The sequence below is a fragment of the Melospiza melodia genome, chromosome 1 (genome assembly GCF_035770615.1).
Source record: "Melospiza melodia melodia isolate bMelMel2 chromosome 1, bMelMel2.pri, whole genome shotgun sequence".
Classification (NCBI taxonomy): domain Eukaryota; kingdom Metazoa; phylum Chordata; class Aves; order Passeriformes; family Passerellidae; genus Melospiza; species Melospiza melodia.
Genome location: NC_086194.1, coordinates 28,543,817 through 28,567,652, shown reverse-complemented (window position 1 = coordinate 28,567,652; position 23,836 = coordinate 28,543,817). Strand labels below are relative to the sequence as shown.

The following is a 23,836-nucleotide window of genomic DNA, read 5'->3' as shown; positions in this document are numbered from 1 at the left end:
AAAATTTCAGCTATCCAGTCTGTTGCCTCTCCACACACACCCCCCCTCAAATCCCAACAAATGAACAACAAGAACACTATAATGGGTGACCTAAATTGATTGCCTAACCTAAAAATTTTGTCTAAAGATGTAGTAGAAAATTTGAGATCCTTTATAGAAGAATAGTTACGTATTATCCAATCTAAGAGAGATACAGGCTGAACGAAAAGAAGTCTTTTTATAGAACCGCTAGGCAATCAGACTTAGAGTCTTGTTTAACAGGAAGATTTTGGGGTTTTATGGTTTTTTTAAGCAGCATTTACTGTGTTGAGACATGGTTTTCTCTTCTTCATATAAATACTCATACTTTCATATCAATAATGATTTCGTGTATAAATTCCATGCAGTCATGAAGCAGCAGCTACTTCATCTCTAGAGACACAAACAGCCTTACTGGGCATAGTTTTGATATTGATGATGATATTGATGGCTGGTGCAGAGCTTAGCAAAATACTGATCTCAGGTGACTTCATGTCAGGAAAAATGCTTTGATGAGAGGCCTCAAATACAAAGCACTAAAGGCACAGCAGTAGTAAGGCATTACTGTCATTGATGCATAATTTCTGTGCAAAACCCCAATGAACAGGGTATTTAACAACAATGTTTGCATGCCTTTTGTCTCTTTATTCTGCTTGTGAATGCTGAGAAAAACTGCAGCCCTTATATGGAAAAAACCCACAGGAATTGCTCAAAGCAAGAGTACAATAATTACTGGTGTCTCTGACAGCAGCAATATGTGTGAGACAAACCTAAAATTCTTCCCTTGCTCTAGCCAGTAGGAGAGAACATTTCTACTCTTAGCATTTCACCTATTTTTTAACTTTGCTTGTTCCTGCTGTGTCCTGGACAGAGACATTGACTTTTGTAAGTCATTCTTGCTTCTCTATCCTCTAGAAATAAAAAAAAAAAAAATAAAATAAATTATAACAGTGAAATCAAGAAGGTTCTAGTTGGTAGCCATACAAATATTTATCCTGTTAAAGGCAGGTCTTTGGCATATTAACAAGTTAAGAACATAAGAACACAGGTGACAGAACTGCTGCAATAACTAATAGTTATGACTGATAGAGTGAAGCCTTCACTCTTCTGTACTTGTAGTTCAGAGTGGTCCTCCATAGCATTAGTATAACATAGGTTTTCCAAAGTAATCTGTAATTCATAATCAGTTTCTTTCTAAATGCATGATTTTCAATATACAGAAGCTACATTTTGAAGATGTGTCAGTGATCCTGTGACTTAAGGAGTCACACTTAAAACGAGTGACCTAACATCAGCTGAGAGGTATCTGAGGATAGATGCCACCTTCAACAAGAGCAGCCTGGAAATAGGATATCAGATGTCTGCTCCCTGCCATTCTGCACCACCAGTCCCCCTGATCAGTCACTTGAATCAGGTGTAGAGAGTGCTCTGTATCTATTATGAGCTCTTGGATAGTAACCCACCAGCATTTGCTGCAATGCCCTAATAAGTAGGTTTGTAACCCTATCCCTGAGCTACTGACTTCTGTTAGGACAGAGGCAGACCCCACATGCCAGAGAGCACATTCTGCAAGAGCAGTCCTAACCAACAGCAAGTTTATTGTGAAGCTACATAGAAGGTTTTAGAAAGGACAGATGATGACTCAATGCCTAAAAAAGCCTACAAAATTCTATGATGATCTTATTGAATACACTCAAAGGTGACTGTGCCATAAACATGGTGATTTGTTCTCTCCCCTCTTTAAACATTCATAGAGCTGTGCATTTACAAATGCACACATATAGATGCAAAAAGGCTGGTTTTTGGTCTCTTGTAAATAGATTGTAAGAACAGTATTGCAGTATGCCCCCTGAGACCCGAGCACCTGAACCAGCAGTAACTTCTGATCAGCACAGGGAATCACAGAATGGGTCAGGTTGGAAGGAATCACCGTGGGTCACCAACCTCCCTGCTAGAGCACACGGCACAAGATTGCATACAGATGGTTCTAGAAGTCCCTTCTGAGCAATTGCACACTTTGTAACAGCATAAAGCAATTACAGGCCTTGTTTTTATACAGATTATAATCTAACCTCCAGATGATCCTTCACTGAAATATTTCTGTAGCAGTTACTTCTGGATTTTCTGCACTAGCAAACAGCATAACTCCTACCTCATCATTTAATAAATTTAGTAAGTAAATTGCAGTGCAGTGCAGATGCAATTTGCAAAGTTCACTGCTCCTCAGTTTGACAGGATTGCCTTTAAAAAAGGGAAAAAAGTGTTCCTAGGATTGATACTGTATAAGCAAGAACATCAAACACTGTGTTAGGGCCAAGGTTTGGTATGTGCTGTAATCTTGAGAAATTGTGTATGTATATATATATATAACCATATATGTGATTACTCTTTGCACCTACACTCTGTTGAGAGCATGGCCTCTTGGACTGTTACTTATTAACTGCAGTCTCTCCCAATACAGATAAACACAGCCAAAGTACTTTTAAACACAGAGGTCCTCACAGCACAGCACTCACCATGAAAGAGCATTCAGCTCTGTACAAGCACAGCAAGTTCCCAAGTGCTTTTGCTGAGGCCACACAGAACAGCACTGATCAGAGCTCGATGCAGAACCTGTCCTACACAAACAGTTCTTTACTCACATTGCACTGTCCTGTGCTTGCTGCAGCAGACAAGATGAGACAGCAATTTAAATGAGAAATTGGACAAGTTCTCTGTGCTCAGAACACATTAAATCTGTGTAAAGACTCAAAGTGCTGCTGTACAGTTGCCACTGTTCCACCCTGAACAAATGGGCTAAGATGTTTATAGGCTCTTAGCTTTTTCCACAAGGCAGATAACAAAACAAGTTATGCTATTCATATATTTATATCCTAGGCATGTGCTTATTTTTGTGTTTCAGCTTTGGGAACCAATAAACAGCTGTAGTAGCCTTTAGCAAGAAGAAGTTTGCTGAATTCCAGTCATACTTATTTCACAGCTGTGCTTCCAAGCCCTGTGTTACTCTCACAGCTTTACTTACACTGCTGCAAATGACAGCCCTTCCAATGGACAGCTCTCACTGCTGGGGCACAGCTTTTCTCTTTGGATCACTGTCCTACCTTGTAGCTGTAAGAGTGTGTGAAACACTAAGCAAGAGAAAAATCAGCAGAACAGTACAGGCTTCATTTCATTTAGGTCATTAGGAAATGGTGCAATTTCTTCAACAGAAGCATGAATTTTGTACATTTAACACCACCATTTCCTCAGAGAATGGAATAATTACCAGATCGAGGAGAGATATCCATGCTCTTTATAAAAGTACATAGAATTAACGAGAAACAGTAGTGCTAACATCCCATTACTATTTAAATTACTGGAAGTCTAAGCTCAGTGCAGGCACAGAATCCTATACCCTGTGACATACTGGAAACTGCAGCGATATTTAAAGAAACTGATGAGTTTGCCATTTTCCCTATCCCAAAAAACTGAATTGCACTGCAAGTTCAACAAACTGTTATCCATAATTAAATTCTTTCATTAAAGACACATTGAATTTAAGTCAGTCCATTCCACAAAATGTATAAAATAATCAACGTAGAATAACTTTGATGTTGTTTCTATCCATGGTTGCAACTATTTGAATAAAATTAAAATAACATTAGAATTTGTTATGTAAGAAAACACAAGCCTGTGCACAGTACAACAGCATCCTGGTCAGCCCCTGGAGAAACACTGCCACCATCATAAACTGCAGGAAGAAAACCTCCTAGCAGTAAAAAAAAAATCCCATTCTCACAGCCCTGACAGGGGAAAATGGTTGTTTGGCTTTTTGGAAACTACTGAAAATCCTGAGCTAATTCCTATTCATTAGCAAGAAAAACAAAGTTGAATTGGGATCAGTGTTGGATATGTACTATATTTTAAAAACTTCTGGCTAAAAAAATGGTGAAGTATCTAACGATGCTGAAAGTTCTTAAGAATATTTTATTACTTCTTTTCTTGAATGGTATTTTCCAGTCCCCATGCATAGGTGTGGATTTTAAAAATTTATACATAGCTTTGATTTGCAAATACAGTCATTACCCTGTAGTCACCAAAAAAACATACTCATAAATATGCAAGTAATGTAAATAATGGTATATTGATAGAAGAAGAGAATATTTACCTCTCCAGAGGAGTAGGCTGAGCTTCCCCGAAAAGTCTGCTTGAAATGTCCTAGGAAAAGAACAGAGTTAAAGATTAGTTAAAGTTAAGTGATTATACAACTCCAACAACTCCAGAGAATATTTAAATTATTGATGGGGTCTGGATTGGTTTCTTTGATCACTTTGATCTTTACATAATTAATTTATTTGGATCTAAAATGTAACTGTTAATGTCATCAATGAATTTCATGACGGTATAAAATTAAATTCTCAACACAAAACATTCTTTCCATAGACAAACTAGTGAAAAAATCAGTAATTTACTAGAAAAATCCTAAGCATGAAACTATTGTGAAAGCAATTTTTTTTCAATACTTGAGCACCTTTGCACAAATCCTGACAGACTTCACTTCAGTTTGTACATATTGGTGCAGCTCCCAAGCCCATGGAGATGGGGGCCTGGCCGCCACTATCTTAGGTGGGAAACATTGCTGTCAGGGCAAATTATGGCCAGTCTGCCCAGTGAGCACTGCTGTACTTCAGCCAGATGGTCAAGCTAAGATTAATATTTTTCAAAGATAGAAGGGAGAAGAGATTACTCCAGTAGCAGGAAAGGGAAATTCATACAGAAACAAGGCTTCATGTCCTGGGAAGGAAAGGTCTTAAGGGGGCAGTAGAAGAAAAATCTAAATACGTAGAGAGATTCTTCTCTCATGTGGAGTAAAATCCTGCAAGTACTTAATACAGTTCTCATTTCTAGAGCTGTTTATTACTAAAAAAAGAAATCAAGCCAAGCCTTGCTATGATATTCCAGTATAGCAGGGTTCTACAGCACACTACAGCTTTTCAAGCATTCTTCAGTACCTCCCTCCAAACTCCTTTAGAACAGACTCAAACAAATCCCAAGGGTTTTTCCAGCACCCCAATGTAGAGAGCAACTCAGTCTGGGATGAGTTCTGCCCTACTGTGAGGGCAGGTGCTGCCCTCCCTCCGTGCCCAGACACAGGTGTCACCACCCCACATACACTGAGCTGTCCCAGGAACACAAACCATCACTTCTAGGAAAACATGTTGGAATTGTAGCCATTTCAGGTACTGCTCCCCAGTGTGGTTCAGGCAGAGCCACTGCAGTTGCTGTACCGGCATGAGGAAGGACAAAATAAACAACCAGGAAGAGGAAAGAGTAGAACCATCTCTTTCAGCAGACAAACTATTGTCTGAATTTTGTAAGCCATTTACTTATTTTCTCAGGATTTAAGTTGAAAAATAATGGCATAATATGATACAGCAACATTATAGCATTATATGCCATAGTTAAATCAGGTTCACCCCCTGAGATTATTGAAGGAACACTATGAGCTTCAATTCTAAATATGAGGAGAAATTGAATGACTCATCTATGATCCCATACAAAATGAAAGCACATTAAAACAGTGTCACTTTAAATCTCCTGCAAAAGAGTGTTTTATTGCAGCTCAGTTCCAAAAAATGTCAAAATAACAAAGAATATACTGCATAAACAGAGGGCTTTTTCCTCAATTTTCACATCACTATAATAGCACTTCCACAAGAGTTCAAGTTAGATTTGGTTTGAGATATTTTAATACTGTTTCTGATGAGATGGAAAAAACAGAAGTTCATACATTTTGCAAACACCTACCACATTACCAGTAAGCAGGAGCACACTGACTTGGTTGCCTTGGGAACATTTACTGGCTGTGACACTTTTGAGGAATATTTGTTTGTTTGCTTTATATTTATTTGCAGCCTAACCACCCCTTTGAAAGTTTTGTGGAATTCAGGAATGGTCAGGCATTTTTTCAAGAACATGCTCCTGAGGTAGGCACATGCATGGGCTGGTGAGGGGGAAAGGCAGGGAGGTGTTTCTGCCAGTAGCACAGTACTGAGGCTGAGGTTATTTCCTTATGAACTTTACATTTCAAACAACATAACATGTTCCTTCTTTGGATAAATTTCCTAGAAATAACACCTTCCCAACTGTGAACTGTACATTTTGTACCTCTCAGTACTACTACTCATGTGATGACTCTCACAAATTTACATTTTTTGTTTTTCCCAAATATTGATTCCTGGGAGAATTCACAGTAGATTCATCTTTTATGAGATATCTGGGGAAAAAATCGGTTCTGTCCACATTTTTCTTATGGGTCCACAACTATAAAAAGCAATGATTCTATTAAACTGTTGCATGAATATGTACAAAAGCTAAATAAATGCCCATGTAAATTCTTGGTTCCTCTGAAGCTAAAACACTTAAATAGTTTCTGAAATATGAGAATCTAAACCATAAGTTTCAAGTATTATTTTCTAATAGCAGTGAGACAGAGTGTCAAAGTTTTGAATTCAAAGAACATAGTACAAAGACCACGGGACTCAACTTATTTTAGTTGGGCATACACATGTTTATGCAAAAAATTTATGGACTATTAGGTTTCTAAAGTATTATGAAATAGGAATTGACTTCAAGCTGGCAAATTGCATTTCTCAACAGTGTTCATCAGTTTCTTTGGAATGCATCTAGAACAAATTTAATCATTATGAATTTGCCCCATTGAGTTCACCTTTTCTCTTTTTTTCCACCAATGAAACTCTAGGCTCATTCAACCAAAGCAAACAGCATTATCAAGGTGTACACCTGTGTAAGCATAATTCAGCTCTGCCTGCTCCTATACCAAGGTTTTTCTGCTGTAATGATTGACTGATAATTTTTGTTTCTTTCTAGCTACTCCAAAGTCTGTTGTAAAATGCATTTCTGAAGTGAGTGTCAGCAGCAGCTGTGTCTGGGGATTGACCACCAGCATGGTAGACTTAATTACTTCTAGTGAATTGAAAGGAAACAATAGAATATAATTGAAATTTAAGAAAAAAGGATGCTAAAACTCCAATTCTCTATTATGTATGTGCCTTTATAAATCTAGATTTCACAACATGATTAAAGACAACCTAAAATATGAGGGAGTACAGCTTATTATACAAGTATATTTTGTCTGTACTTGAACTAAATGGAGGCCTTTGATTCTGCTTAATGACAAATCACTTTTAACTGAGAACAAAGAAGTCTAACCATAATTACCACTTGGACATTGGTGATTTGTTTTAGTAGCACCTGTGAAAGACAAAAAATTAAATGGAGAACCTACAGCCTGTTGCAAGGCGCTTATGTACTTTTTATTTGTCACCTTTTTAAAAGTAATTTCAGGTACTGCAAGTAAATGTCCCTTTTCTGATTCTTAAGAAATAGCAGGAAAGTCTGTATAAAAATTATTTATGAACCAGCAGGTTTAATCAATGCTGAACATTCAGCCATTCTTTACAACCCAGTTAAACCAAACAAATCAAGATTTTTACTGAATAAAACCTTTGTGTTTATTTTCCTTATACCTTTTAGAGTTTGGGAACACATGATGTAAAATATAGCCCCCTGACTCGGGGGCCATGAGGGAAGTTGACTTTATAATAAAGACTTCTTTTGGGCAACTGAAGAATGACAAGGATGGATATCAAAGTGAGTCTAAATTTCCCTAACTTTTCTGATAAAACCCTATAGGATATTTTGAAGTCAAGAGAGATGCTTTCCAGCTTTCTTCTCCAGAAGAAAAACCATGAACTTTTAAGCAAACTAACCTTGTTGTCTTGAAGAATTACATTAATTTGGGGTACTTTTAAGTGTTTCCAAATGAGTACACTGAATTTCAAGGGAGAAAAATCAACACATTGTGCCTGCTAGAATAAATATTGCACAATAAATGCAGATGAATACAAAAGTCTAGGAAAACATCTCAACTATTTGTAGACTTCCTGCCATGCAGTCGTACTAAGGTGCTATACAAAGCACTTTTATTATATCAACCTTTAATATCTCAGTTCTCTGTCAGACAGCCAGTCATGCAGATTTTTCTCTTCCTTGTACATCTTTGAAGCTTGACTGATGAGTGAAGTAAATCCAAGCTTCTTGGTTTTCCCATTTTCCTGTGCCAAAATACACTTCTCTCAGAAAACTACAAAAGCCTTCTGATTTTTATTCTACTCAAATCCGTCACTTTCATTTTGGTCTTTCCCATGACCAATATACAGCAGAAAAACAGAGATAGCTCTAATGAAGTCTATTTAAAGAAATACCCTAAACACAAAATTCATTCCATGGAATCCTTCTAAGAAGTAGCACCACTGCTATCTTGTGGAGAATATCTAGTTTATGAAAGATCAGGATGTCACATTCCCTGAACACATTTGAGTAAATTATTTTAAGAGCAGAATTTACTTCTGGTCTACAGTGCCAGCAGCACCCTTAGAGAAATGGAGAAAGAGAACTGATGAATCAAAGGGCTGTGTTCCTCTTGCCTAGTGTTTATGGTGTAAAAGTTTGATATCTAGTCTGTGCTGCTCACATTATCTCCCTCTATTGTGAGTGGAAGCAAATATATCTCTAAATATATCCGTGTTTAAGACTACTGTAGAATAAAGTCCAACACTCTCTTTTCAATGCTAAAGGCTGTTTCTGTCCACTGGTGAGATGAAACATCTGACCACCTAAAACCAGGATGCATTTCTTAGGGGGGACATTGGGGTTATTTTTAATGAATCCCACTCAAAATCCACAAAGCTCCTGAGGGTCTGTACCTGTCCCTGAAATTTCAGGACTAGGACATGGACTTGGATAATATTATCCGCCAGTCCTTTTTTTTTCATTTGCTCTACTCACTTGTTTGCCAAAACATTCACCTTGCATCAAAATAAAAACCTCTAGGCAGAACACCCAGGTAATTTTGGCAGGTTGTTCAGCAAGCTGATGCATTGGGGTTTCCTCACATCAAGCTCTGGGCTCAGAACATGTCTTTCAGCTGAGAAGAATCCAGTATTCATTTTTGTGTCCCTTAACTGTGTCTTACTTAATTTTTTATGAAGGGACCTTGCAGTTGTTTTAAGAATTATCTGGAGCAATGCAATTCCCTGACATCACTTCCCAATCTTTTGAACAGCTTTTGCTCATTGTTTCTTAAGGACCAAATTCCTGATCCACTCTCAGATCACTGATTCCCATGGACATGTAACAGTGGTAGCAAAAATGTTCATGTTTGATAAAAGTGCTCAGAATTTCCCCATCCTTTCATTTACACCGTAAACATCAGCAACCCAGAGGAAAATGGCAACATTCCTTTCCTGGCCTCCTCAATCTTGAGAGCTCTCGGTGGCTGTGTAAGAATCCCTCAAGACCCTCCAGGATCTTCCACTATATCCACTTACTTGTCTTCAGCTTTCTGTCTAAAACTGTGATTTTCTTTCCTTGTCTCCCACTTGACAAGCTGAAAGCTGCTTCTTTCTTTTTATGGACACTGCTAACTGATCTTGTTGACCAACTAAATCAGCACTATGTAGTGATGAATCTGTTAAAGCATTTCTAAGATATCCTTCCATCTTCTTTGTATGGAGAAGACAAATAACTGCAAATAGGAATACTGGCCTGTGTAGATGAAACATTGTAAAAGACAGTGTAATTTTCTTCAAAGTTTAAAACAAACAGTAGCATATGGCAATGTGCTTTGGTTATTCTGGATATTAATCCTTGGATCTATTGGATTGTATGGGTCTGGAAAGAAAAATGAGAAAAAAACACAGAAAAAGAGATAGATGCAAAAAAAGTGAAATCCAACAAAAGTCTGTCCTTAGAAGAAGACTTGGAATCACATGCTTTCAAAGGACAGCCCCTGGAATCACACATAATGTATCTCTTTTTCTTTTTTCTTTCTCCACAGAATCAGTGGTATCACTTCCATTTCTCAGTCTTGTCTGTGGGCATGCAGACTTCCCTGAATACTACTGAAGGTGTCCAGTTTTCAAAACACAGAGGATCTCTGACAACTATTACTGCTTGCCCTCCCCTTCCATGCAGAAAACCTGATAATTTGAAAGAATTCTAAGTTCCAGGTTACAGAAAAGTAGGGCAATGTTTTCGAAATTAGATGCCAGAATTAGCAGAAGGCTTTTCTACATGCAAAAAGCACAGCATGAGCTGAGCTACTTTCAGAAATCTGCCCCTCTTTCAGCTTCACAACACTGTGTGTGCAATGTCTGTTCCACTTTGGGAAGCCCCTGTGCTGCCACGTGCAAGCTGACAATGAAGCAGAGGCTTCATTCAAAACTCCAGGTAATCATTCACATGTGCATGTACTTCCACCTTCCCAGAGAATGCCTCTGTTACACATTTCATATGGGAGTGGTAAGGTGATGGACAGGCTCTCCTAATATTTCAGCTGTTCTCTGTACATTAGGTCAAGTGAGGCATCCCACCATTTGAACATTTACTCAGTCTGCTCCCACTACTGTAGACTCAAGCAGCTTCAGGACCTAATGCCTGCTCTAATCCTGCTCATTGTTGCTATTCAAACAGCTTGAAAGAGGCAGGAAAGGGAGGTTTCTTGAGCACTTCTTCCTAAGCATCTCAGAGCAACCTGCTTGAGTTTTAAAGAACAAATCCAAAGCAGGCACTTAGAAGCATAAAAGAATCATTACAGAAAATCACTGCCCAAGCCTTCCTGCCCTGTGTAAGCACATGGCAAAACTCTTGGCTCTCCAGCACTATCCATCTGTCACAACAGCTCCTTCTCTGCAGCTGAGCCAATCAATATGAAAATTTGGGTGTATCAGTCTCCAGAACACTACTAATCATCTGTTCCCGAGGGACAGACAAGTATCAGACTACGTCAAAATGTTGGCTTTGTTGTGGGAATGTGACCTAATGCTGTAATATTCTCTTGCCTAAAGTTCAAGTGAGTTTTTTTAGAAAATGGTGAAGAACTGTGTTTTGGGGTTTTTTTCTCAACTATTCTCCTGCTTAATTAGATGAGATTATAAAAAAATGTAGTCTGTTAAATCTGACTGTGCTTTTATGATAAAGTGTGGTTAAACCCTAGAACAAGCCTTCAAAAGTAAGTGGAGGTGGACTGGAGATGGGATGGCAGCTATAGATTCACATAAATCAACAGGTATTACAAGCATCTACCCCACCATTAGCTTTATAGGTGCACATGTGTTTCTCCTATCCACTACTTTCTACAAAAAATACATTTCATATTAAATGTATTTCATATTAAAGCATTCTAATCCATGAGGAGAATCTACTTGCCTGAAGGTACAAGCAAGAGTGAGTAAGAGAGACTCAATACTGTCAAAACTTGCGCAGTCCTGCTAACACACAGGGAGAACCCAGCTGTCTCTTTCCCAATGACAAAGTTATGGACAGTCTCAAACTGCCTCTGGCAATAAATTTGCTACACACTGTACCACCACATAATAGAAAACTCAATTTGAGTTAAGAGGATGAAAATAAATTAGTTTTGAAGCTTGATATATCCAAACATCATTCTTTCAAAATGTAGTTCAACAGTGCAAGTTGAAAACCAATGCAACACCAAGTTCTAGATTAAAAAACAACTGATCACATTATAAACACAGCCTTGGTAAAAAGGCACTGATAATTACCAGGGTGATTTAGGAGCTTCTCACAGTCCAGACTATAGCTTCTGCACAGCATTGATTTTCAACCTAGAATAGCCATTGTAAGAGATTTTTTTTTAAAAAATCTATATAAAAACAGAGATGCAGATGTGAACTCCTCCAAGGCAGTGCAGATACTGCCATTGCTTTTACTGAAGTGTTCATTCCACTAAACGCTTTTTACTTCATCAAACCACACGTAGACAAATGCAACTCTTGTCAACTGCACCTTTTGGTTCATGGTTATGGATGTTAATGGCACACATCCCTGCTGGGTCCATGGCACTCAGCAGAGCACAGCACATCGCTGGGCTCCACCAGAGGACATTCATCTGTTCTTCTGATGAGTGCCCAAAACCTGTTGGTATTTTGGAAGCCTGGGGACACCAGGCACCCTGAGGCTGCACTCAGTGATCATGAGCAGCCTGTGGCTGGTGACTCCTTGATTTCACAGAGTTCTCAGCGCAGATACATGCATCCACTGGCATTTTCCTCAGAATTAATTTCTTAATCTACTTCATATTAAAATGCACATTTTTGAGAAAGATAACGTGCTTATGTTTGATGGATAAAGTTTAGTAACACAACATAAATTAGCAGTGCAGACTCTGTCATGGAGCACACGGATTTTTACAAGCTGAAATTTTAGATCTTATTCAGACTTCCACAATCTTTAAAAAGCACCTGCTTATCAGCACACACTCTGCCGCATACTGTAAGGGCTCTGATACAGCGCAATTGAGATAATTTTGTTATAGGAACTATTAATTATGAATTTGCAGCACCAGATTAAATCTACAGGGGCAATTTGGAAATAAGATGCTTACTAAATGGGGTGAAATTTTTTTAGCTTTCCCTGAAGACTTAACAGCTGAATGCATCTCTGTCACTCATTTCTGAGAGATTGAAAGATGAGCAGAAAATCCTGCTTTCCACTTTTCAGAGTGACTGTCATTTGCACATGTTGCACTTCCTCCCTCTGAAAAAATGTCTTTTCAATGTGGGCATTTCTCATGCAAAATAATTAATTTGTGCAACATTCTGTTCTACAGACTAAAAGAGGAGTGTTTCTGTACACTATAGGATAATTCAAACTTTGGGTCATAGCTACAAAAAATGTGATGCTTTGCTTCCTTTTCAGATGCCACCATCTAATAACTTGTATGTAAAATTTAACAGAAATATGGAAAACATCATAAGCGTACTCTTGGTGCTAAACATTTATATCTGGACTAAATATCTCACAATAAATATTTTAATGTACTGCACACATTCCTGTTGCCTTATTTTGGCATTTTTCTGAATTTCATGGGCAATACCCAATGCTACACTTTTTGAAAGTCCGTCAATATTAGTTCTCAACTCATCTTCAGCTTAGGAGGTTCTCTACTACAAACTTTGGTCACTATTATACAAAGTTAAAATAGTTTGTTTCTGGGATTCAATGCTTTAACACAAGCACATGTGCACCCACAATAGTACACAGCCATGCCAGCAAGTCTGTACAAGTTTACTCAAGTACAAAGAATTACAAAGCCGTCAATTAACTCAAGAAATTTGAGAAGTGTATACAAAGCAAAAACAAAAGTTATTTCCATTAAAAATACATTATTGCTCATGCACCTGGTTGTATTTTGCAGTAAATATCTCCCATTCCCCAAAATAGTTCAAGAAGACTAAAAAACTGCTGCCAGTTGCTTCAAAAGAATTGTTTTCAGTAAGACCAAGATTGTTCCAAATCACTAAACTGAACTTAATGCACAAAACCCACAACAGAGTTTAACAATTTAATCCTGCATGCAGTATTTCTCTCTCAGAGTAGAAACCAAAATGTTGGTTTTTTATTTCTACATCTTTACCCATGTGAGAATAAAATTCTACGCCACAAGAGTGAATAAGGACTGAATAATATCCAAAATCCAGATGCCATGTGAACAAAATATTCATTACTGAAACATCACAGCATTTAGTTATTTATAGACTCTATTCAGACTCCACCACTAGCAAGACAGCACATGCTACAACATTCTTTTTGAATAGCCTTTCAGAGCACTTGAAAGATCCATTTTACAAGCCTGTACCACCATCCAGAGAGGAGTCATGTATATAGGGTAGAAGTAAAACACAGCAGGCAAACACATGCACTTGAAGGAATAAAGAACATCTAATCACTTTTCATGTAAAAAGAGTGTTGAAATGTTTTCCTCTAATACTGACATTCACTCTGAGAGCTCTTCTCATAAAAGATCTATTACCCTTAGAGATGCAGCATTTTGGAAACATGTGCTGATATTTTCTAAGAGACCACTTGAAGAAAAAAAGGAAACTGCCTGTCCCCAGCTGGCACAGCCAATCCATTTTATGTGTTTTTCTGTGAGTAAAGACTCCAAGACAAACTTCATCAAGAAGTATAACTTTCCCTTTTGACCCAACCAACTAATCTTTTTAGCATGGTCCTGCCTGCAGGACAACCTTGTGGAAAAATATCTTTGCAATTAAGTAGATCTGTTCAAAAGTCAATGTATGAAATCCTGTTTCCATGGGCAAATGGAGGAATCAGGCAAGAGAGACTTACAAACAGTGATGTCCAAAATTTGCTTTTAGGCTGTTTTTGGTCTAAAACCTTCCCTGTCATTGCTTTATTCAAGGTGGAAGGAATGACAGAGACTCAGAGGATTCACCTCCTCTGAGGATTCATACCCAGTACAGAATTAACCCCCTGAAAACACATCTGCCTGCACAGCTGGAGCATCCCACACCACACTGCACCATCAGTCCTCCTTGTGTTTTATACTGCTCTTCTTTTCCTTTCTGCCCCTGGTGCACACACATACTTGCCAATACAAGCCAGTGCCAGGGGCCACCATCCAAAAGGTAATTTGGAGACTCAAACTCACACCTTCATCTTCAGAGCTGCTGCTTTGTTTCCCAGGCAGTGAGATGCTCTGCTCACCAGCCAATGCACAGGTCTCCTGCTACAACAGGTCTGTGGGCAAGACAGGCCCAGAGGCAAAGGGCCTGCAAAGATCTTTCTGATTGCAGTGGAGAGATGCAAGACTTTCTAAGATTTGTCCTGGAAGGCACAACGCTTACCCAAAAGTAGAAAAGGAAGCAATGGTACAGCAATTCTGGTCATGAGCCTAGAGCTGTGATGGCATTGTAATAGTAAAGTGATGGGACAATGTGAACAGTGCCTTTGTCTGCTGGGCAGCTCTGCCATCCCTGTGCCATTAAGATGACATGGCCACCTGCCAGACCTAAATGTGCTCTGCTGCATAAACATGTCAGGCTCATGTGAAAGCAGTGCTTGATTTAATGGTTTTTCCTCCTGGATTTTTACACACAAAAGAAGTCATTACTTGCTCTTGACTCTATCACTTCTGTTGTCCACAATTAATTAAATACAGAAACATCTGAAGGCAGGAGCTGACACAGCAGCAACAGTTGTAGATCTCTGTTCAGAAATGAAATGAGGACAGATGATAACTACTGGTGTTTGACTCCTCCCTGTTTGCCTGGGTTTGGGACAAGCACCATGTTCTATAAGCAGACTCCTAAAAAACACAGTACGTACAAAACAGCAGTGGTGTAATGCTGATATGAGGATTGTGAGTTCATTTCATAAGAATGATGTAATGCCCTTCAGCTACCTAATTAACGAGTCAGAGGTGAAGTTTATTAGCGTTCTCCCACTTCATTCTCTTTCACAGTTGCATTTTTATACCTGTTGTTCTGCCACACTCACAGTCCTCCAATAGCCATTACGGGATACATCTTAGCCAGTGAGTGAAAACACTGGTAAAGGAGAGAGGGGAAATAATTTATTTGGCTTGGTTTTGTTTTTTTTTTTCATCTTGTCAACACAACTTTTTAGTTTTTATTTAGTACCTGATCATGCTTTGACCTTTCACTTCCTTGGCTAATACTCAGATCAGTAATGGTGTCTCATGTATAATATATGCCATCAGGTTAAGTCTACTATTTTTCAGAGAGTTTACTATTTTCAGGGCAGAACTACTGATGAGATACTACTTAACCCCAAATTTCTCCCACTCTTGTTGGCCAGGCTGCCTTACTAGCACTGTCCATTTTTGTCCTCAAATTCATATATTTCTTTGAGATTTAAATTTCATATCTGCACTTCATCATGTGATTTCCTTATGCTCCCACAAATGTTGGTGAATGGGGTTATCAGCTACAGGAAAGATTTAATGTTCCAATGTTGCACAGGTTGAGCATATAAACCTTGAACAGTGTTGTCACAACATAAGTTGAATGTATCAACTCTGTGTGTGCATTTTTCCAATTCCTTTGCCCTCCTACAGTTTAAAAATTCTAAATTGCAGAGCCTTTAAAAGTGAAGTCTTTGTCTTTCCAGTCATTAGATGTGTTTCTGAAATGACTGTAAAATTAGCTTTTCTATTAAAAAATGGATTATTTTCTATGCTGTCATTTTCAAAGGAAATATGTAGCAATATAAATTAAACATTAAATGCAAAGCTCTTCTATAAGGCTATTGAGTAAGAAACAGAAATGCAGATAATTAATGAGAATATCTGTCCTTGCATATTCACTTCCCTCTCCAGTAGAGTCCATTAATCTTTAAATGGGTTTGAAAAGCACACACATGTCAGCACGCAAAGAGCATGTATTAAGGACACTAAATAAATTAGGGACACCTAACATGACAGGGGAAAAAAAAGATATTTCTAATAATTTTTCCAAGCCACTTTTGCACAGTTACCTTCCTGCTCCTGTTACATGGATAACCAGGAATTCCTGGGAAGAGGAACAGGGAGAATCCCACCTCTACTCCAAACTGTTTCAATTTTTTTATGAGTGATTATTAAGACATCTATTTTGGTTAACTTATAAAACCTTTTATCTTATAGATAGGTGCACTTAAATGTCACAAATGGGGAAAATCATAGTTATAAATTGAGTCTTGTGGAGGCAACTTGTCTTGCTTCTGGCAGAAAAGTTCTTACAGTCTGTTCATTCCCACAGTCAAGATGTTTATAGTGAGGAGGAGACATAACTGTGCTTTGAAGCTAAACAAGGCTTTTTAACAAAACTAATTCTGATTGTAGAAATAAACAGTGAGACGAAGGAATGACAACACTTAAGTGTTCTTACTCCTTATCTGCCCCAAGATCTTCAAACACTTCAAAACCTGATACAGTCTGTTACACCTCAAAACATGCTCTGTGAGGACAATTTCCCAGCAACTTACTGGGATGGCTCAAGGGTAGCTGGATTTTTGAAATTCCTTAGTTTTCTCCTGTACCAAAAAATCATTTTGCCAGGTAAAACAATTTTGGGACTAAAAAAGCGGGGGAAAAAATGCACCAACCAAAAAAAAAAAAAACCACCAACCCACAAAATAAAACACCCCACCACCCAAAAATCCCAATGTCAAAGAAATACCTCAAGACAAAACTTTTTTCTGAGATTCAAGTCTTGATGCCTAATTACTATGGGTTCTGTCTCCCCACCAAAGGCTAGGTTGCATTTCACATTCTTGGGGTGAAACACCTCATTCTAATCTTTTAGTTCCTTCCAGAACACTCATCTGGATTTGGATGAACCCCATCTCCATTTTTAAGACTGCAGTCAAGAGGTTCTGCAATACAAAAACATCATCTCTCAAGCTGCCAAAATTTTGCACCTTAAAGGCCACATAATTGGTCATTCCATCCTCTGGTTTTTCTCAACTATCTTATAGACTTCCATGGGACCAGTTGCAGACTCTAGTGCCACTTGTTCTGCTCAAGAAATTGTAGATAGCTCCATACTTAATTTTTTAATATAATTTCTCCAGTCAGAAAAGAAGAACTCCATCTCCTGTCTGTGGCCTCAGGTCACACAGCTCCAGCAGCCACATCTCACACATGGAGACTCTATTACTCTGACTTATAGGTTAGAAATTGAAGTCACAAAGAATGGGGTCAACCAAAGATGCCTCAGCTGCTTTTCAGTAAAACTTCGCAGTGTAGAAAGGGGTTTTTACAAAAGAAAAGTCTGATATTTGTGGTATTTTGTCAGAAATAGTTTAAGTTTAGAAGTTTTTCATTAATTTCAAGGTTTGCATTAAAATGTCATGAAAACCAGATAGTGGGTAGGGTTTTCTGGTTGAAATTTTCCACAAGAGAATAATAACAAAAAAGTCAACCTCACGGACAGATTAATTAATAAAAAAGGAAAATAGAGTAGAGCTGCAGAAAAGTCACTTTCAGACTTTACTTAATCACATGATCATCCCATTGTAACAATCTGGACATCCCATCAAACAGACATGCAATTTATCTTGCTAAAAATGCAGCGGTATTTGTTACCCTGAAAACAGAAAGGCGTTTCACCCAAAACAGTAAAGTTATGAGGATTTTCTGTACTTAATATTATGTTAAGAATTCTGTATTAAGTATTCTGTACTTAATATTATGTTTACTCAGATGTATGTGAAAACAGTATCCATTTTTCAGAGATATCTTGTCTCCTTTGCAAAGAAAAAGTAAACATGGCTTCAGAGTGTTCCTACTTAGATTTATATTTCATGATAATGTGAAAATAACAAAGTTAGTGCTGCACATAGTTGGGAATTTTCTGAACAAAAATGGTGAAAATGGGAATAAAAATAACATCTTCAAGATCTTTTTTTGTGGTTCATATCTCTTTATGCTAGCTCTCTAGGCCCTAGGTAGAGTTATAGTCCCATTGGAAAATTATTTGGCCAAACAGCACATCATCATACATCTTCTAACACTGTATTAAACAATATTCTGCACACTTACAGCTCCTACATGAAAGATTGGGAAATGAGATGTTCTACTGCCTAATGCAGGCAAGGACTTCAACAAAATTATAAAAAGCAAAAAATTATTGGGTTCTGGGATCCAAGCACGCTACAGGAGTTCTTTAACTACAGGACGATTCCATTTCTGACAGCACTGGAGAGAATCTGCCCCATTTTATTTTGTTCTCCCTACACAAAAAGCTTCAAAAGAATACAGCTTTCCTTTAGTTAATATTAAGAAGAGGGAAAAAAATCTCTAAAAAGTCCATGGGTATGAAAGCTGATATCAGGAACTGGAAGCTCTTTAGGCAGGAGCTGCTGCCCAACAGCAAACACAGCTGTGAAGTTCTACCCCACAGGACTGCAGACAGCAGCGTTTGCAGTCAGCAGCCAGCCCAAGTGCCCAGAAAGGAGCTCTGGCCCTGTGAGGATTGCACCAAGACCTGCATGGTACAAGCCTGTCCCTGAGCTGCCCTTCAGTCATCACCTCCTGCCACCCAAGATACATTTCAGTAAAAACCACTGCAAAATTTGCAGCTCAAAAGGATTTGCAACTCTAAAGGATTTGATCAGGGAACAGTGGCTGGGCAAAGTGTTACCTGCAAGTGCCAGCCAAGGAGTGAGATTGCACTTGCCAGCTCAGGCAGTTTCAGTTTGCAACCTGAAGAGGAAAGCTTCCCACCTCCAAAGCTTTCACCACTCCTGCCTGCACACTTCCTCTTCTTCCTTCACATCTGCTCAGGTGTTTCATGGGTCCCTTTTGTGAATTTAATCTTTGCTAACCTGGCAGAAAAGTAACCCAGCAAAAACAACTGGGTGCTTTCCTATGGAGCTGCTGAGTTAAACAGCTACACCAAGTAAGGTCCAGAACCACCAGGGAGTTGGGCATAGGGGTCAGCCTGGAAGAAAAGGCCAGAGAAGAGGTGAAGCAAAACATCCTCTTCACAATAGAAATGCAACTCTCACTCAGCTCAGTTTGCTCCTGAAACAGCAAACTATGCCCAACCTAATGAGGGTAATGCTCATAATTCACATCAAGCTGGTTAAGGAAAACTTTTATTATATGCTACAAGATCAATAAATTTGGGAAATAAAGGTAGCTTTTTATGAGAGATCATATTTCACAGTTTCTAGTTACTCCAAACTGATAGGCTTAAAGGTTACAACCCTTTGTAATATTTGCATTTGCTTCAGTTAAAGTAGGATCAAAGTCTGGAACTTTTATAGTTCCATTACAATTATTTTATCTTAGATGCACTCTTACAAATATAAAAATACTGCCAGCATCTGATATGGAGAAACATATTCACACAAAGTGCTGTTTTGATATGCATTGCTAGCACATTCCTATTTCTGCTGTTATTCTTGGTTCAGTCATTATCCTTGGTGGGTTTGACCAAATGAAAGCAAAGACCACTTGCACTAGAACACTTATGAAGTCATTTTTGCATGCCACAGAATAATGAGTTAGAACATCCTGGGTTTGATGCCAGGTTCACATATTACAGAAAAGGAAAAAACTAATTTAAACTTTGATTTTAGGTGTATTTGTATTATCATTAAGTACAATACAGTCATGGAAAAAAGCAATGAGCTAGGACAAGAATGAAATGGGAATATCGCAGTACATTTACAAATAATTTACATTACATTTACAATATTGAGTAAAGAGAAGAGTTCAGATCTTGCAAAACAGCTACAGCTTTTTTCTTAGCTCACTGAGATTCATGTTCACATGGTGGTTATAAAAACATTAGCAGAACTAGAGTTTTAATGTGCTCTCTAAGGCCAAGAAAATTAAGGAGTTTTTTTGGTAAAAGTTTCATCAAAATTAAGGAGGTTTTAGCAAACTTAAACTATTTCATCTTTCTACACTACCAAGAATCACAGAATAAGTCATATTGACAAAAAAGAACAGAAAAATCCTGTACTTTAAAAAGCAGGTCATTCTTACTTCTTTTTTCCTTGGATTATCTCATTGAACAGCACTACTGTGCCTACTGTACAAAAATACAATCTGTGCTTGTTTCTGGGCTTTGTTGTATCTGAGTGCCTTCATAAGCCCACCTGCCACTGACATATCCCAGGTTTAAATACAGGCAAACTAGAAAAGTTTTACTTAACAAGTCCACATGAGCACGCTAAAGTAGAAAATACCATTTCATATTTCAGATGTATTTCAAAAAATACATCAAATCAAATGAACAATGACTAACAGCCCATCTAAGCTTCATCTAAATTAGAATTCTGCAAACAAGATTGCTAACAAAGGGGAGTACTGGGACATGCTGAATGGAAGCAATTTTTGTATTTTAGCACAATTGTTCATCATAGCTTTGTCATAAATTTTGCTGATTAATGAGGAAATTCCTAAAATTCATCTTTATCATACCTATTTTCTCAGCATTTGCCAAATGCACCCACAACAGAGCACACATGGGAAGGATGTGGAGCACCCTGATCACAGCCAAAGCACAAATTCTGACAGAACTCTTTTTCCTGCTCTGATGGGATATGCCCTCCTGCCCCTTCAATTAAATTAAGGGACCCTGAATATTCAAAGTAAATTATTTAAACAAATTAACCTTGCTGGAGGGAAGAAAAAAAAAAAAGAGCTGTCTTCTCTTTGATTATGCATTGAGCTGGTTCAGCCTGCAAAAACAAAAAGCAATCAGCAAGATCTCTAGGTCAATAGATAGCAGGTCATCAGTCACAGGGGAGGAGGAGCAGGCTGGTCCTTTCCAGTGTCACCTTCCCATTAGGTCTATTTAAATTTAAGGTCACACAACACAAGCAGTGTGGTTTCATTCAAGTTCCTTTACCCGGGTATGAACCAGACCAGAGAGCCCTGGAAGCTGAGATGTGTGTGGGATTTTTGATTGATTTGACACTGAAGGCAGGTGTGCTGTGCCTGGGGAAGGAAAGCAGACAAGAGATAGTCTGAGGGCTGGGGTAGCTAAATGACCCTCTCTAAACTCAGGTTCTGACCTCTTCATCTTGCTCACGTGTGATGAGAAAGAGATCATGAAGGCAGATTCTCAAATACAGTTACTAATTGTGTGCACCTCAGTTTTTGGCTCATAAGTGGAGCTGCCAAGTTATTCAATAAAACACCCACCTAAAAATTCTAAAGCAGTAAAACAGAACAGGGTTTTCCCCACCAGTTTATCCAGGTGCACAGCCTGCTATCAGCCCCTCAGTCTGTCTCTCATCCCACCAGCTAGTGCTCCCAGCTTGGACAGCTCTCCCTACAACCATCTCACAGGTAGCTCTCGTGTCTGCAGCATCTCTCTGAGGTGGGGATGCTCCCATCGCACCCAGCACTGACACAAAATTATGCCCTGCTGGACCTTTTGCACCAGAAACTCAAGTCTAGGTCTGATTCACCGCCAGGCAATTGTAGACTTCTGACAGGATAATTTCTCAGACAGCCTTTGCACAAAAAACAGTAACACAATCATGAATTATTCCTTCAGCCTTTCCTAAATGACATTATATACCATCCAAGACACAGATCCTTCAGATACTCTTGATATACTTGACAAAGAGTGCAAATACACCAATTTAGCCTTTCTGAGCCTACTCCTGACCATTCTGCTGGAAAGAACATTTCTGAGCTCACAGTACGCTGATCATTCATACTAGGAGAAAGGGTGAATTATTCAGATACTACATTTAATGCAGTAGGATCTTCAGTGGCCATTAAATGAAAAGTTCATTTCCTAGTTTATTTAGGAATATAGTTTTACCTTAAGGGATTATCCATCCAAATATTCTGTGTATACCGTTGCAAATGTTCATAAATACATAGCAGAAAACAATCCCAGCACAAGTAATCAGGACTAATGTAACTGAACTTCTAATATAACTGAAGCCAACAACCCAGAAAAATGAAAAGTCTCTTCCCAGTTTTATTTGGAGCTGCATGACTGACACCTTCAACAAAAGCTTGTTCTCAGGCTGTGATGACTTACAATTCAGCACTGTCTTCTGATAAAGTACCAATTTTGCTTTAAAATTTACTAGGGTTTTTCAATATTTAATACCACTATTTTCCACTTTGAGCTTTTGTTTTAAATATAATCCTATTCCAGTAAGTCATGCTGGTTATGCGTATAAACCCATTATGAAAAGAAAGAAAAAATTACTAAAATTAATAAATTGTGAAAGCCTAGAAACATCTCTCCCCTCCCTTACATTTACCATATCATTTCTGGAATGTGAAAAGATGCTATTTTAAACCTGAGTAGTTCTGGATTCAGGAGAAGTGGATCCTGGTTTAAAGCCAGGGTTCATTTGCCTTCCTGAGCTTCCAGGATGTTTGGTACACATATATATGTAGCTATATTTGGGGCAAATAGATTTTAAGTCCTGTAATATTAATTACTCTAGCAAATTATTGGTGTAATATTTAAAATGAATTATGAAAATAGCTATATTTAGTCTGAAGCTCTAATGTTACATGGTGTCCTCACCATAGTAACAAAATCTTTTAAAGCAAGAGAGGAGAGGAAGGAGCTTGAATTCTTGCACTGCAGAGACTAAGGAAGTCAGGGGGGAGGGAAAATCCCACTTCACAAGCCTATAAACTTCAAATAGCAATAGAAAGGCAAAAAAAATCACCAAAAAAAAAACCCCACCAAACAAACAAAAAACCCACAAAATAAAACAAAACGCAAAACAAAACAAAACAAAAAAAAAAAAAAAAGAAATTCCAAACCTATAATTGTATTTCTTCTGTGTTTCCAAGACCTCATTATAAACTTCTAGAAACATATCATAGAAAGAGTGAATATTCAATTTTTAAAAAATTAATTAAAGAAACACATTCCACAGTATTTCACCAACACCAGTTAAGAAAGGTTGCTTTTTCAGTATTTTATGCTTCACTGACAGAAATTTACTTATTCTACAAATTGAAGCAAGAAAGAAAATAAAACAGATCTTCATTATGTCTTGGCCACTTGATGATAGACAGTTTGCAGACTATTTGGTGCTAAAACAGAAGGATTCTGTTCAGCAGAGTAAAGATATAATAATGAACAATAGATCCTTCACAGCTGCCAAAATAAAAGTTGATGCTGGAAGGGTGATGAAGTCAGTGACCTTTCAGTGCTGTGATCAGGAAGCATAATTTATGATCTCCTGGATCTCACTGACAGATTTCACATTTAGTCAGACAAGACACAGGAAGGGGAATTTTGCAAGCTAGACTCAAAGTTAATATTTGCACTGCATATTTAATGGTCAGCACCCAGCATTTTGCCTACAGTGACTCTGGCTGGACACAAAGTTAAGATACAATGTGCCTGCAGCACAGTGCACAACGCCCTTGCAGAGCAAAGGCAGCACCAGGGAACCCTCTCTGCCTTTCTACAGGCAG

The 23,836-nt window shown here is 38.2% G+C and overlaps 1 long non-coding RNA gene across 2 annotated transcripts in view; it reads right to left on the bottom strand.

Moving 5' to 3' along the window:
* LOC134416065 (uncharacterized) overlaps positions 1-4,217 on the bottom strand; it is a 176,009-nt gene extending 171,792 nt beyond the window's left edge. For both annotated transcript variants that reach the window (XR_010027171.1, XR_010027170.1), the window contains exon 1: positions 4,166-4,217. This is a non-coding gene — a long non-coding RNA (uncharacterized LOC134416065). The remainder of the gene's footprint in view (positions 1-4,165) is intronic.
* Positions 4,218-23,836: the final 19,619 nt, after the last annotated feature.